Source organism: Drosophila sechellia, chromosome X (assembly GCF_004382195.2).
Source record: "Drosophila sechellia strain sech25 chromosome X, ASM438219v1, whole genome shotgun sequence".
NCBI lineage: Eukaryota > Metazoa > Arthropoda > Insecta > Diptera > Drosophilidae > Drosophila > Drosophila sechellia.
This window is the reverse complement of record NC_045954.1, coordinates 16,246,050-16,262,039: the sequence shown is the minus strand read 5'-3', so window position 1 is coordinate 16,262,039 and position 15,990 is coordinate 16,246,050. Positions and strand designations below refer to the sequence as shown.

Below are 15,990 nucleotides of genomic sequence, written 5' to 3'. Positions count from 1 at the left end.
GATCACCTCGGCGGCAGCTGATTCATTCCCCTACGCATTATTAATGCACATATTTTGATAATTGCCGGGTTCGGGCAGTCAAACGTCTGCTTCCGCGGTAGGCGTTCCTTTTTCCTTTTTCTCTTTGACTTGAATTTGTTTTAGTTTTCGTTCGCTTTGGGTTGGATTACGTGGAATCCACATACATATACTCGCTTATGATCAACTATGTATATCGACGATACACACGATACTCAGCCTAGAAACTGGGTTGCGGTTGTCTCAAAGATCAGGTAACTGGTAAATGGTAAATGGTAAATGGTAACTACCATTCAGCATCTTTGCCCAAAATGCATTTGTTTGTGGCAGACGCGTAACCTCCTTTGATCATCTGTGCTAGTTGCTGCTTGGCTCCAGTATAATTCGTCTTGTCGGACGGGGCATCTACGACGACCCAATCCCATCCCATCCCATCCAATCCAATCCAATCCAACCCAATATGTCTTACTATGGCTCACTTGAAATCTCGCATATTTCATTTATATTTCCATCTCATTCTCGTATTTACTTCCCATCCGTCAATCAAATGAAAATGACCAAAAGATTAATCGTTTCTTTCGGAATTTTGTTTTGATGTTTTATCGCCACAGTCCTCCAGATTACCGAAGCACCACGAACAATAACTCATACCCATACCACGCAATCTTTTTCTCGAACTTATGAGCCCTGTGTGCGCTCCCCCCCCTCCACCTTCGAATGCAAAGTTTCGGCTTTGTCGTATATATACCTGACTCATTTTAACGCTCGCCCTAATGATACTAGTGATCGGTGGGGTAGGGTGACCCCACTCCAGTTGATTACCCAGCAGAAGGAACTCGATTTATATGTACAATGTACATTGAGTATCACAATGGCAATCATATATGAGGAGGTCTTCTCTAAGATCAAGAAGTTTTCTCGTGATCTCTTAAATTGTCCGTTTATACGTCCGTATTTGTCCGTATACTTGTCCGTATATGTTCCCGTTGCTCTGCCTGGTTTTATATCCTTGTCCATCATAATATATATCAACACACTCGTCATTTTCAATATTTCTACATCCGCTCCGTTGTGCTGTCCGTACATCAGTCCGCCTGTCCATACTTTTGTCCGTATATATGTTCGTCAAATTATTTCACAATTTGCCAGTTACATTTTTTGTCTCAAAAATCATTCATAGATATATCTGTTAAAAGATATATCCTGCATCTGTCCTTTTATCTGCCAGCTTTGGCCCAAATAGTTGGTTTTACATCTATCTGTATATGACTTTCACGATTGTCGCTTTAGCAGATAACTAGCATATGCTTGCGTAAATGATTTTTCATCGATTTTTTAGATTTGTTCATAACTAAGACTCAGCATGGGACATGCTGACCACTACGTGCCAATCACATTCACACTCGCGCACCAAATTGGACTCACACACTTTCGCCTTTCTCCAAAATGAAGGAAAAAGAAGCCGCACACCAGACCCACCATTTCGGCCACAATCCCAGTGCCAGTCCCAGGTTTCAGCCCCAAAAACCAGCCTCGTCGGTCAATTTGATTTCGACAATATGGCAATCGACGGTCTTCAGTGGCCCCGTCTCTTGGCCTTTGTAGTTGTGGTTGGTGGGTTGGTAGGTCTTTTGGTCGGTCGGTTGGTTGGTTGGCTGGTTGGTTGGTCGGTCGGTCGGTTGGCTGGTATCGTATCGATGTTGTAGCCAAGTTGTTTGCCATTGCCGATGTTCTGGGCCGTGGTCGATGTCGAAGTCGATGTCGAGGTAGATGGTCACAATTTAAATTAATGATTTTTTCTACGCTTGATCTGTGATAGTGACTGACATTTTCCCGTCATTTTTAAGATTAGTCCATAGTCATCGGCATTTACTTTCTACTTTTGGCGCACACTCTTTTCGACTGGACAACGCTGAGCATGGACCTGGATGGTGCCCACTGGCCTGATGGCATTGTGTCTGCAGCTCAGACTCTCCTTCTCCGCCCATTGATTCTATGTATGAGCGAGCACTTTTTTTCCCCACCACACAAGGGAAAACGTAATAATTATGTAAAGAATCGCCCGCCCCTGTACTGCGTGGTTTGCAGTAGCAGCCAACGCAATCAGTACTGAAAATATGGACATTTTCCCGACGATTTCATCTAATTTTGAGAGCAAGTTATTAAATTATTAAATACTTATTTGTATTACAGTCAAAATCCTTAAATTTATATTTAATCATAATATATTTTTAAGCAAAAACTAATATAAATGAACATGAAGAAAGTCCCAATAGGCACTGACCAATTCCAGAAATCGGAATAACTGCATATAGAAAATATGGATCTTGAAACACACACTTTCCTTGACTTTTCGAGTGAGCAACTAATATTGACCAATAAATTGGCATCACTAGTTACATCCTAGGAGACGGAATCCCAGACGAATCGACTTGGGAATCACTCCTTATAGAACACTTAGATCACAAAACCCAGATCCCCGACAATGTGCGCGTGTGTGAGTGAGTGACTTTGATTTCATCTCAGAGTGCGTCTGTGTGTGTTTTCTTGTATTTTTTTTTTTTTTTTGTATTTTAGCCCGACAATCGGGCACTCTGGCGCTTCAGCGGCGTCATTATCAGATTGAGATTGATGGCTTATACCTCAAGAATCAGGCTTGGTCGGTGGCTATTTGGCTGTATGGTCGGATCGAATGGGAATGGGATGGGATTGGATTGGATTGGTATGGTCGCCATGATTTGGATTGGATGGCTGGTCTGCGGTGGCGCCTTCGTTCTCAAACCGCTGATACTGTTGTCAATAATTTGTCACAATCGCACGGCGCTCGGAACAAATTGTTCCATGTCATGTCTTTGTCAAGATTTGTCGATGGCCCCGCCGATAAGCTAGTGACAAAATAATTAAAAAACCCAACAGAGTCACAGTGAATTGGTTGCTGGTTGGAAAATGCACAGCAGATGATGGGGACGTGTCGGAAATCCAGATAAAAATTTTGGAAGTCATGCACTTACCGGCTATTACAAGGTGATTAAGACTCAGCTGCGACCGCAAAGGCTTTTTGTCAAATGTCGACTGTGTCCGCTTAATATATCAACAGATTTGTCAGGTAGAATTTGGCTCCAGGAGTCTGTAGATCTGGCGGTGATAACAAAAACACGAAACGGTAGGGGGTTACACTTTGGAAACTTCAATTTATATGGAACTTAAAGTAATTTAAAAGGTTTTTTTGCTATTACATATAGGTTTCTCAAAAAATAGTTGCTATATTTTAATGATTGAAACTCTATTGAGCGCATAGGCTTTTTATTGAAGCTTCCTCTTTCTTGTTGTCATTACTTTTAATGGCCAACCAAAATTGAGTTCTGGAAGAATCCATCTTATTCTCGGTTGTATCTTTCATAATCAAACTGTGGGATGCTAACTGTGGACGTTAGCAAGTCCACATATATATATTATAAAAAATAAATTTTTTTAATCTCTTTTATATTTACTTTTGCCCAAAGTCTATCGATATAATAATTTTTTAAATTTTCAGCACACACAACTATGCCCTTTTAAGTAGGCAGCATATTTTCTTGAAAGGGAAACGAGTACAGCAATTCATTTGAAAAAAAAAAACATAACTAAATACTTTAAAAAAACTTTAATCATAGGTTCTTGTCCACTTTTTGGCCTTCGTTGCCCACTGTCCACCGGTCGGTGATTTGATTAAGTGTTAGCAAACTGGCATGGGATCTAACCTTGTCAGGCCGAAAATGCTTTGGAATGACCATCGCACGGGTTAATGATATTTGAGCCGTAATTTCGTTTGGAATATTTAAAAATTTACCATAACTCAAAATCAGTGGATACTATTTTGTGATTACCGCTTGTTACTGCTGTTATTCATGCCGCTTTCTAGCGCGATCAATCAATTCAATTTATCAAACTTCCCACCTTTTTATTACCCGTTCTGTGTAAGAAACCAAAATAATAAAAACAATCACAGCGTTTGAAAATTAAGGGATCCGTAAGATTCATCTGATTATACCAGCATGATAACTATAAAAATATTTTAGGTAATACTGCAAAATCTTATCAAAATGACAGCAATTTTTATAAAATATTTTTACTATCTTCAGGCTTCGAAAAATGTATATTTTTTGATCTATTTTACACCCTCGCAGAGCTTATTATAGTTTAAAAATTTCAGTTTCTATAGCATTAAAAAAAGTTATCAATGAATAGGTGGCAAAGGATAAAATACAAAACAAATGCTGAAAACAGCAGGATTCCAACTGACTCGCGTGCCTTAATTCCTGTGATCTTTGGCTAAAATAAAAAGAACAGTTTAGTGCTGCGCATCCATGGGGTGCCACACGAGCTAACAGTTATAAAACATAAATCAGGCCAGATAACTTCCGCCCAGGAAACATTAAATTTTCGTGGATTTATGTCAGTCAAAGTAATGACGATTTTTATACCATTTTACACTTTTAAAGAAACGCTTTTCATTAATTTTAATACATATTAGTACACATTAAAAAAAAGTCCCATAAAATTGCTAGAAGTGACTTAAAAAAAGTCTGTTCTCAAACATTTTAACCCCAGTGTGCCCAAAAATCATAGGTGGAGAAGTTGAAATAGAAGGGCAATCGGAAAGTGTATAAATATCAAAATGGGAGTGGGTATGTTTATACATATCTGCATCCGATTCTGGCCTGAAGACAACCTGCTGTGGCTTCGAACATTTCAAGATGAAACAGTTCAGATCCATTCCCCAACCCTCCCCCCCCCCCCCACACAACCCTTCTGCCCATATACATATATATGTATATTCATGGATATGGATCTTTGGACAACTCAAGTGTCTAAGTGCTCACCGACTTGTACTCCCCTGCTGATCTGGCGATGCTTCTGTAGTTTCGGTTCTACATATATCGTCGACGTTCCTTTCGAGAATCAGCATTCAGATCCAAACATTCGCATTTGGACAGACACTATACTGGATATCTGGGATGTGGCCATTGGGGAAATGGGGGATATTTTCTGGGGCGGAGTGGCAAAGTGATGCATGCGAACGGTGAAAGCTACCGGACTTTTCTCAAACCAACTGATACGCGCCATCTTCTGCTGTTCTGCACTGGAAAAATGAGTCGATTACCTGATTTCTTACTTATTGAAAAGTGCATTTAAACTAGACATAATTGCTAATAGCATAGACAAAAGAATTGAAAACAGAGCTTTCGTAGTTTTAAATAGTTCTTAAGAGTTAAAAAGGTCTTGTGGATTTTTGTAAGTATTTTCAAAGAAATATATGGAGATATATCCGAAATATTATTCGAAATATATATTCGTTGTCACAGAGATTTTTGAAGATTTAAATATGTTTGCTTAAAGAGAATTCAATTTTGCTAACTTATGCAGTGTTTGAAAGTGTTTGAATGTTTTCGAGATAAGTAGGTGGGTATCTGAAAGGAAGCCTGTGCAATTTGGCCAAGTCCTAGCTGGGCACACATATTTTCTTCGAGTGCACAACTCATGAACGTCGCCAACGCAAGCAGCGAGAATTCGGCGGGGCCATCTGTTGCACATCATTCGCACTTGGTCTCTGTCGGCGCGCTGCCCTATATTAATGGTAATATCTTACTTTTTGTATACATTTTGGATTGAATGTGTTTTGTCTATTTTGTTTTTATTCCGCGGCAGGCAATTTTGAATATGCGTGGATTTCATATAATTAAATCGTCTTCGTTTGGTTTTCGGTTTTCGGTTTGCTTTGCATCTTAGATTTATACTTTGTTGATACTTAACAATTAGGTATTGTGCTCTGCTGTCTTTTGTTGTTTTGAGGCAATTGCACACGGTGTAGCGCGCAGATACAGATGCATGAGTGTGTGTGTCCGGTGAATCGGAATGGACTGTACGATTCAATTCGATTCGACTAGGTGGGATACATGCACATACTCTCTATATATACTCTATATATACATTTATATATAATCGTAAACGGGTGGACCGCAGAGATTGCTGGCATGCATATATGGGTGACTAATTGCGAGGGCTACACTTACAAAAGTCATTAATGAATTAAAAGCAATAATGAAAAACGCTCGAGGTCGCATGTACGGAGTATGGTTAATGGATAAAAGGTCGGGCGGCGTAAATCGAAATCATAGGGAATATCTTTTGTTGTAGTACGTGGAAAATAAAATCATAGGAGCGGTACGAACAAGGCACACTAATAGGCCTTTGCCGCCAAATGCCGCACACTCAACTCAAGCAAAACATCATCAGCGGCTGAAGGAGATGAACGGCAGCATACAACGTACATACAAAGCAATATCAACAGAAAAACACAGTGGGGAACTTTTTAGATGTCTTTATTTTTTACTATTTCGCGTGAAAGAAATTACGATGAAAAATGTGCTCTAATAACAATTATGAATAAGCAAACAAAACGCCGCAAATAGCGGTCTCTACCTAATAGCCCCAAACACCCCCAAAAACAAGACCAAAAAAAATATATATATATATCTGAACATAGATACATATAGTACGCCATATCCCTTCTTCGACGCGAATTCACCTCAAGTCATTGCCGATGAGATTTTATTATACTCGTAGTACGTAGTACGTACACACACGCATTCGCTCTGCCAGGCAAAAGAATACGCTGTTTGTATCTTTTCCAATATGTTTATATTTTTCTTTAGCCCACCCCTGCACCCTACGAATATTTAAAGAAAAATATAAATCCCAATTCTAATGAAAAGCGAGTAATTTCGATGCAGTGGAGTTTCTCGACTAACTAATACCCAGTAGTGCAGAAAGTGTGGCCTGCTTTAAGGCGTTATAAGGCAAGCCCTTTGAACGTTTTCCGATTGAACAAACAACTTTAAATGGCCATTTAGATTTAGTCAACATAAGATAATCTTATCAGCTTTTCCCAATTTTCCAAAGATTGCCATATACCCTTTATTTAATCTGCTATCACTAGGTATTAACATAAATAACATCAAAATTCATGTTAAAAACATTATGAAAACCATGAGAACCAATAGCTTGTGCTTAGGGCTCTAGAAATACCATCTATATACAAATTGATCGGTTTATCACCTGACAGAGAAAATCATCTCTTTTGGTCTTGACTGTTGCGAAATAAATAAACAATAAGCAACCAAAATTGGTATTTATGCGCCACAGAAAACACTTCGACTTTTGCAAGAGCCGTCGAGAGTGGAAATATACTAGATCTAATAACCAGAACATAAATATCCTGTTGCAATGATGGATTTTTAAAAGTTGTAGCTCTAGAATGTCTGTGAATGTCATTCCCTTCATCGCAGCGATTTAATTAGTTTTGTTAGTTTTTTTTTTTTTTTTGGAATTGCACATTCCAAACGCTGGTGATTTTTTCCCTTAAATGTGCAGTTGTAAAAAACGAGTTCAAAAGTGGGCATTGCTAGGATGTGTACATTTCGGCAGCATCATTTGTATTTTTAGCCGAGTGCTGGACTCTTGTTTATGGCCAGGGATTGATGCGGGTGAATGCGAGCGAGTGCCTGCAGTAAATGCCAATCTGGCCAGGTTCTTTTCACAGTGGTGGCCAGGCGTTGCAAGAATCTCCACGAATGTACGTATCTAATCGCCTCACTTCACTTGCCTCAAGCTTTACGTCCAGAGATAGAACCACCCACCCACCCCATTCCACTTGTCTTCGAGTTAGTGGAGATTTTTGTGTGTGGGGATATGCCACGTGAAAAATAGCGGTCCAAAACTTGAATGCCTACTACACATTTTTTATTTCGATCTTGGGTAAACATTTAGCTGGAAGTAAACAAATACAAGACACTTAAAGATATTTTTGGTAGTCGGTACTTGCGACCAAATGTAGACATTCTGTTTCATACACAGTTTTGCTACTGCTACGCTGGAATGTATCGTTACAAATCGTTTCGTTAGCTCGTTTATATAAAACGCAAATGATTTCATTTTCTAATCTTTCTGTTGTTTTTTTCGTGCATGTTTATTGATTCAAGGAATACGTTGACTCACGCGCCATTAACACTTCAAATTTCACTCGTACACACACGACCGACAAAACAATTTTGTACCTTCATATATGGCTAGTCACATTCATTTCGACATGTATACAAAAGGCTTGCAACATCGTGGCATGCTTCTTCATTTTCAACAGAACAACACTTCTTTTTCTTTATATCACCAAAAAAGAAACAAAAAAAAATCGTAAATCACAAGGCTTCAACGAATTTGGGGAATCATAAACATGCAGTTTTATATATTTTTCGTTACATATATGATATTATATTATGTATCATATACAATTTCTAAGGATATTTTAATATCTGTTTCCATCGGCACATTTTCCTGCAGACCGTTTGCATACGTTTAATTATTTTTTTCCTCACATTTCCTGCCCAGTTTTTTTTAAGGCCTAAATAATGAATTTAACTTTAAATGCCATCGATGCAGATTCTCATATTCCCATCCCATTTTAATTTCCTTCCACCGATAGACTTGCCATCAGATACAATGTTCGCGGAGTTTCTGCCTCTAATTTGATTGTTTTTTGTTTCTTCCTTTTTTTTTATTATTATTTTCTTTTTTTTTTGGGGTAACCCGAGCAGTGCGTGCAGTGGACGATTTTGTTAAAGTTTGTTGCCAAAAACTCAATAACATCAACAAAAAAAAAGGAGACGGAGTGACCTGGCCATGGTTAGCAGACATCCCCATACTCATTCGCAATTTGCGTGTTTTTGGCAGGGTTTAAACTCGTCCTCCTCAATTCCGTGGTGTCTTTGTTTGATCCGTGTGAATGTGAGGAACGATCATCGATCGGCGGCGGCGGCGGCGCTTACGAGGCTGGAGTGCCTTAAAAAAAAAATTAAAAAAAAAAAAAAACTTTAAAAAGCCAAGCTATAACAATAAGAAGGACAACAAAAGGCCCACAGATTGGACGATGATGGGGAGATGGAGGAGCCAGAGAAAAGCGCTTAAAAACTGTGTCCACCTATGTGCATATGTATATATTCATATACTCATATGTGTCTGGGGGTTTTTTTAGATGCCACTTTTTGACTTTACTGCCAGAAGGTAACACCCACCGGCAGTCGACCGCCGACTCCTGAACATTTCGAATCGAAATTCATTAAGATTCATTCTATGAGCCCCGAGGGCAGCAGGCAGATTTAGCCATAGCGTCCCCTTTGATATATTCTCGTGACCAAGACACACGAGGTCCTCGAATGCAACGGATGTTGCTCTTTTTGTCGATCCACATTTTTTGTTTATCTGTGATGTGCTGTTGCTGATGCTGATGGTAGTGCGCCCGGATTTCACGTTCAGGCATCCATTTTGGCGATTTTTGTAACTTATAACTTGACAGACAGACAGTCAGACAGACAGACAGACAGAAAATCAGCCAGCCAGCCACCGTAGCAGCCATGCAGTCAATCAAGCAAAGAGCCAACCAGCGGACAAACCAGCAAGGATAAATGAAATTAGGCACTTATTTTAATTGAGTCCCTAAAACCGGCGAATAATACTACGTATGTATATGGCGCAGGGTACAAAAAAAAAAAAGAACAAAACAAAAAACTGAAGGAGGAAACCAACTCGAGACGTCGGCGACAGTAAATGTTGGCCAGATTGTTTCCTTTGCTCGTTGGCCACATTCGTATTATTGGAGGAATAATCAAGCTGGTCCGAAAAAGAGAAACTGAGAAACTGGGACGAGGGCCGAGTCTGGAGACACGGAGACATGGAGACAAGGAGACAAGGCCAAAAAGGAAGAACGGCCACAAAAATTTGCCTTTATTTGATTGTACATAAGGATACACACGTATATGGACAAATCCATTTGGAAGGCCGACTTTTATTTGTTAATTTATTGTGATGTTCTTCTGAAAATTAGTCTAGAGGTTCCCCCAATTTCCCATTATGTATGCTGTCTTAAGCCTTCATAACTGCCCATTCAGGACAGTCTCATGTGAGAACCCGAGCTTCTTCCGAGATAAGGATGGGGCCCAAGATGAAACCAGAGCAAATTACTATTGATATTGGTAGCCTTGCGTTGATTCGTCCAAACCAATTAATCATTTTCTTTAATTTATATTCCCCTCAGCCATCACCAGCTTTGTATCTTTAATGTTTTAATGCGAAATCAAAGCGTGTGACTTTGTCATTAAGTTTACCCAAAAACCCTTTGATAAGCCCATGGGAGCACCCCATGTCTACGACGCGAAACCAGACTGGAAGACTCGTATCTAATCGCAAATAGAAAGGTTCCAATGTGGGAGCCTGGGAATGCCGCAACCGAGGTGTGCAAACAGTATTCCTTTTATTTATTGGCTCCCGCTGCACAGTGGTTTGGATTCGATAGAAGCGGTTGACAAATGGTGACCCCGAACTACACTTTCTAGTCGATAACTGATCCAATTCTATGGCAACATTAATATGTCATGCCTCCAAAAAAATTTATTTTTTAATTAAGTATATTTTATTCCAGTTCAAAAACAGAAGACTATCTGTTTTTTCAACGGACCTGGTGACCCAAAACGGCACTTAAGAAGATCACAACTTGGCTAATTGTATTCAGATTTGAAAGTTTCATAACTCAAAGGGCTTTAGTCTTTTCAATCTTTCAATCCCTTGATTTTGCTCACTCAAAATAACAATTAATATTGACTTTTTCCGAGCAAGACTGGCCAAATCTCCCACTGTGCCACGGACACATCCAATCTGCGACGAAACCGACAGAGCTCGTCGTCGTCGTGTCCGTTTTGAGTCATGTTGCTTTATAATAGACTACAGCTTTGGAGTTGTTTTGGCGATGACTTCGTCGCTTCATTCTCTTTCCTTTTTCCATAAATTTAAATTATTAATTTTTTAACCACGGATAAGATGACGGCGACGATGATTATGTCGTTTTATTATTGCTGCCGCCGCCGCCGTCGCCGCAGCCGAAGCCTTTGTGCCCTTTTAACGAAATGAGAGTAATTTGTGAATTTTTTCCCCTTTTTCATTTGGCTCCGCTTGAGTTTCTTTTTTTTTTTTGGTTTTTGATTTGTTTTTTTTTTTTATGCTTTTTGCCCTTACACAGACCATTATGTGGACCAAACAAAGGCAAACCAATTTGACTACAAGCGGCCTAACATCAAAACCGTCGTCGCCATTGCGTTAAAAACAAACATGAAACAAACGTGAACTCTGAGCTTCGGACACTCGGAAATTTGACCTCGACGTTGGGTATTCAGATCTGCAACCACCCACGCCGCATCCTCATCCTACATAGTATTCATAAAAATGATTTAACAAAACGCTACAGTACGAGGTACATACCTGTGGGCAATGGCCGCTAGATACCCAGCCAACAAGGATGCAGAAAGCTCCTCGAAACTCGCAGGAAATACCACCCGGAAATCTCTTTTTATTGTAACAAATACAATGTCCGAATTAATTAATTAAAAATACAAGAAAATATATTATGCAGCCTTTTGGACTAACTAAACATATTCAATTGGTTAATGTAAAAACCCACCTGAGGGTTGAGTCCCCGTTTGTACTGAGCCAAAGATTGAAGTTTCCTTAATTCTATTTCATATTTGAGATCACAAGTGATTATGTGTAGCATTAGCAGGCAATGTGTGGAGCTATATTTTATTGGTATCACCTTTCCATTTGACTCTGTGTAGTGTTCGTTTCAGGGTTCCTGATTCCTGATTCCCCATTTCTCATTCCTCGCTGGCAACCTGCCACAAATAAGAAGCACAAGTGCGAGTAAACTTACGAGTGTTTGCCTTGGCCGGGAGGAAAATCGCAAAAAGGGGGCAGGGCATTACCACGACCCACGACCATGGCACTGACTTTTTGTGCTTCTTGTTATTTTGGTTTTCCTGTTTTCCTCTGTATTTTTTTTTTTTTTTTTTTGGTTTTAATACAGGCCATAACCTGCGCCTGCTGGTGGCAATACCACCAGATGGCCGGAGGTCTTTGCCGATGCAGTTAATGAAGATACGTTTCAATTAGCTCAATTCGAACGTGAAAGTGTGAATATGTGTATTTATAAACCCAGCCCTGCTCGAACCAGCTGCATAGTCACTAAACCAAACGTAGAGTTGGGCACACTGAGATAAATTAGATGGTCATTTGATCTCAGATTTCCTTGCGTTGTTTTAAGTGATTTTTAAACAGACCTTAAATCGCTTGTGCCCGAATATTTGTGTAAATATGTAGGTCCTATAGTAAGTGTTTGCTTGATTTCACCCCATACGTGTTGGAAAATGAGGAAGTAGTAAATTGGTGAGGCCAGAGCATGCGTTTTTTTTTCCAAAGAGCCAACATAACTTAACATATCCAAAGACAATGATTTCGACGCTAAGTTCAGTTGAGTTAAGTCGAGCCGAACCGCGAAGAAGGCTTGCTAATGCAAATAGTCATAATTGCTGGCAACCAGAAGTCGATGTCGATGTCGATGGCGAAGTCGGAAGGAATGGTGTTCTTGGGCTGCTTCTTGCTCCTCTGCTCGCCAGCTGATCATTAAGCACTGTTGTTCACTTAACGCATGAAGGGCAGAACAAATGCACGCGCGAAAATTCTTAAAATCAATTTACGCTCCATGTTTATGGGAGCGAGTGCATTCTGCCATTGATTTGCTAATGTCTGCGAATGTCATTGAATGTGTTTTGGATGCGGAGTAGGGAGTAGGGACTACAGAACGAGGGACACTGGCAGGCCTACACTCAAAAAAATACTCTTGTAAACTTGAAACCTGTGATAAGTCGAATTACTTTGATAGCACGCATTTGTTTGCTGTAATCCTTGAGGTTTTTTAAAATAAGATTTTTAAAGTTAACTTAAACAACGCTATAAAAATAGACAAATAAAACTTTTTTTATGACTTAACTGTTGCAGTGTATCATGCAGTGAGAAATGTGCAGTTTAGCTCATTTAACCGGAAAACAAATAAAAATGCTAACAACAAAAGTGCATCTTGCAATTGCGAGGAAGTTACACTTGAATTACTTAATTTAAGTAGTGACATATGTGCTAAAACTTTTGTACAGATGCTATGTTGCTAGCATATTAATAATATAATTATAAACTATTTTAATATCTGAATTACAGATATTTATACATGCTAAAATATGTTTCCCAATGTTTTACGATTCAATTACCCTGCTTCATAGAGGCACTTTATGCATTCCAGGTTGTAACTGCCCAGACATTCCCGATTGGCCATATAGCACCATCGCGTTGGGGATTCTCCTACACCAGATTATATCGTCCAGAATGGAGCGCATGTGGCCCACGTGTAGCATTAAACATCATTTATTCGGAATTGCTCTCAAGAAAAGATTGACAACGCAGAGGGGCTAGAAGTTCGTCCGATGAAATGCAATTGAAATGTGCTGCTTTGGAATGCCGAAAATACTACCGGAGTCTTCTTATCAGTGCACCAGCCTACCGAAAAAAAAAGTAAAAACCAAAAACCTAGAAAAAAAACTCCAGCTTTTGAATGGTCATTTACTTAATGTCTCGCCTAATAGAGAAAACAAATTTGTGGAATGGGGGAAACGAGCGTTTCGGGGTTGGAACCTCGGTCTTTAAGTATTCCGGCAATCAAGAGCCAAAGTAGACGCACGTGCGACACTCCAAGCGACTCATTAGCCCCAACCCCACAGCCCCATCCTTCGGGAAAAGTAAATCTGCAGCCCAAAAGTCCGGCGAACAACATCTGTGGGCCGTGGGGTCTGGTCTCTAATTTCGAATTGCCTACTTCCGTTCCAATATAATAATACTCGCATTCGCTTCATCCCGATGCGATTAAAAAGCCAAGAGCGCACACTTTTGGATCTCTGGATTTTCAGTTCTGTTCAGTTCTGTGTGGGGGAATTTGTGGGGTCGAAACTAACAGCACATTGAAATACTTTTGGCCCTAAGTGGTTTATTACGATAAGCGAGAGAGTTTCCCCAAAAGCACTCACTCACTCACTCCACTCGCTCACTCACCGTCCGCGTTTCAATTACCATTGTCAATTCCGATGGCACTGCCTGCGGCGGAAGCCATCCACTGAAGTTTGCTGGATTGCCTGGCATGTTCGGTTTGATATGGAGCTGCTGCTTCCTATTCCCATTCCTCTGCCTATTTCGATTCCAATTCCGATGCCCAGCCCATGTCGATTCCGATTCGAATCCCAGTCAAGTGCCGCGCGGACTGGGCCCAACATGTGAGAGGATTGCCATGATTGCACTAGCCACAAGGATTACCCACGGACAACAAACAAGGGGAAAGGGGGACCCTCGAAAACAAACAGAAGTTAAACAAAAGACGCATGGAAGTAAAGTCCAGCCATTTGTTGATCTTTTCATTACAACTGCTATGTTCCAAAAGTGTACCAACTTTAAAGAAATGATATCAAACCAATTGACAAAAGTTCAAGTTAAGTTGGGAGCTTACTAGTTTGGTCACCTATAAAGCATTACTCTCTAAGTATCAGATACTTTGAGTTGCTTTTGATATATATTTATTCTTCGCGGCTCATTTAAACGAATTTCCTTAATTGTAGGATTAATTCTTCTACAATCGCAAGGGGGGCGAGTGGGCCTCGAACAAACGAGAAACCCAACACACTCGTCCTATAATCAGCGAAACAGCGAGCGGTTTTGGCTGCGCTGGATGCACTTGAGCGTGACTAAGTGCGACTCCGACTCCGTTTTGGATTCGGTACCGACATGAGTTTGCTGCCACTAAAGCTGAAACCATGTCTAAGACTGCCACGAAAACTACAAAACTAAGGGGTAAAACCAAAGCCAAAGCCACAGCCACATATTGTGATCTGAATGGCTCCACCTGCTCGCTGGCCGTTGCATTAATAGCGAAGCAATCAGGGCGTTGCAAAAGCGAGCGCTAAGATCATAACGAACGGTTTAAATATAATATGTTAACTGGATTCATAATGCCCAGAGATTGTCTTGCCGCAGATACATTCGCCAAATGTATAAATGGGTGGAGCCAATTCGAATGTGCTTGACCAATGCTAAATGTGTTTGTATGTCTGCCAAAAGGATTATCAATTGGCATTTCATGCAGGATAGTGTCCCACTTTCAAGTTGCCCTCATCAGCAATGGCAAATCAATCAATTTACATTGATGTAGAGATGTTGAACAGTTTAACTGATTGAAATTAGAGTAATCTCTAATTTAATAAATACGAAATGCATGTAAAAAACATGAGGCAACTGGCAGAAAAGGGTAACCATTGTAAAGGTTACTGCTAGAACTAGAAGATCAAATCCCAACCAGACATATTAGACAGTTTCCGAGAGGTTCGCCATGGGCTCTATACCATAACCATGGACCATGCCCATAGGTAGTTGTCAGCGGCAGAAGGCCTAACCCCCATCCACGGCATCCCCTTTCCAAACAGACCCCCCCCCCCCCCCCACAACGGCGCCCCTGTCAATCAGTAGTAGTGGCTGGCCAGTACTACGATTTCGTAGTCGCAGTTATTACTCTGGCCATTCGCAATTAAAGCTTTAACAACAGCAACTAACCGGGGAAAAAGAAAAAAAACTAAAAATGAAAAAAACAAAATTTATAACAGAAGAGAAAGAAAAACTAACGTCTTTAGCTCTGCAGTTGCCGTTTGTTTCATCGTCCTCACTGAACACGCGCATAAATTTTGACTTAATTAGATACGTTGGTATGGACGCCGATGGAAGGGGACCAAGAAACAGCATATATACACACGTGTATATATAAACATATATATAGTTATAGTCTCGTAGGCATTGCACTATCATTGGCATGTCTTTGTCATGCCACACTTGCTAGCAAACATATAGAGGCCATACTATATAGAGCCGATCTGGTCAGTGTACTGTTCTTTTCCACTACTTGAATGACCATCTACGACTCTTCTTGGATCATGAGTAATTGGTCTTCCAGCTCGCTGAACATCGTTAAGG

General features: G+C 40.2%; 1 long non-coding RNA gene across 1 annotated transcript in view; it reads right to left on the bottom strand.

Moving 5' to 3' along the window:
- The window catches only part of LOC116802233, a 75,213-nt gene that overhangs the window by 8,001 nt on the left and 51,222 nt on the right, over nt 1-15,990 (bottom strand). The window contains exon 2 of the long non-coding RNA XR_004362583.1: nt 3,030-3,153. This is a non-coding gene — a long non-coding RNA (uncharacterized LOC116802233). The remainder of the gene's footprint in view (nt 1-3,029; nt 3,154-15,990) is intronic.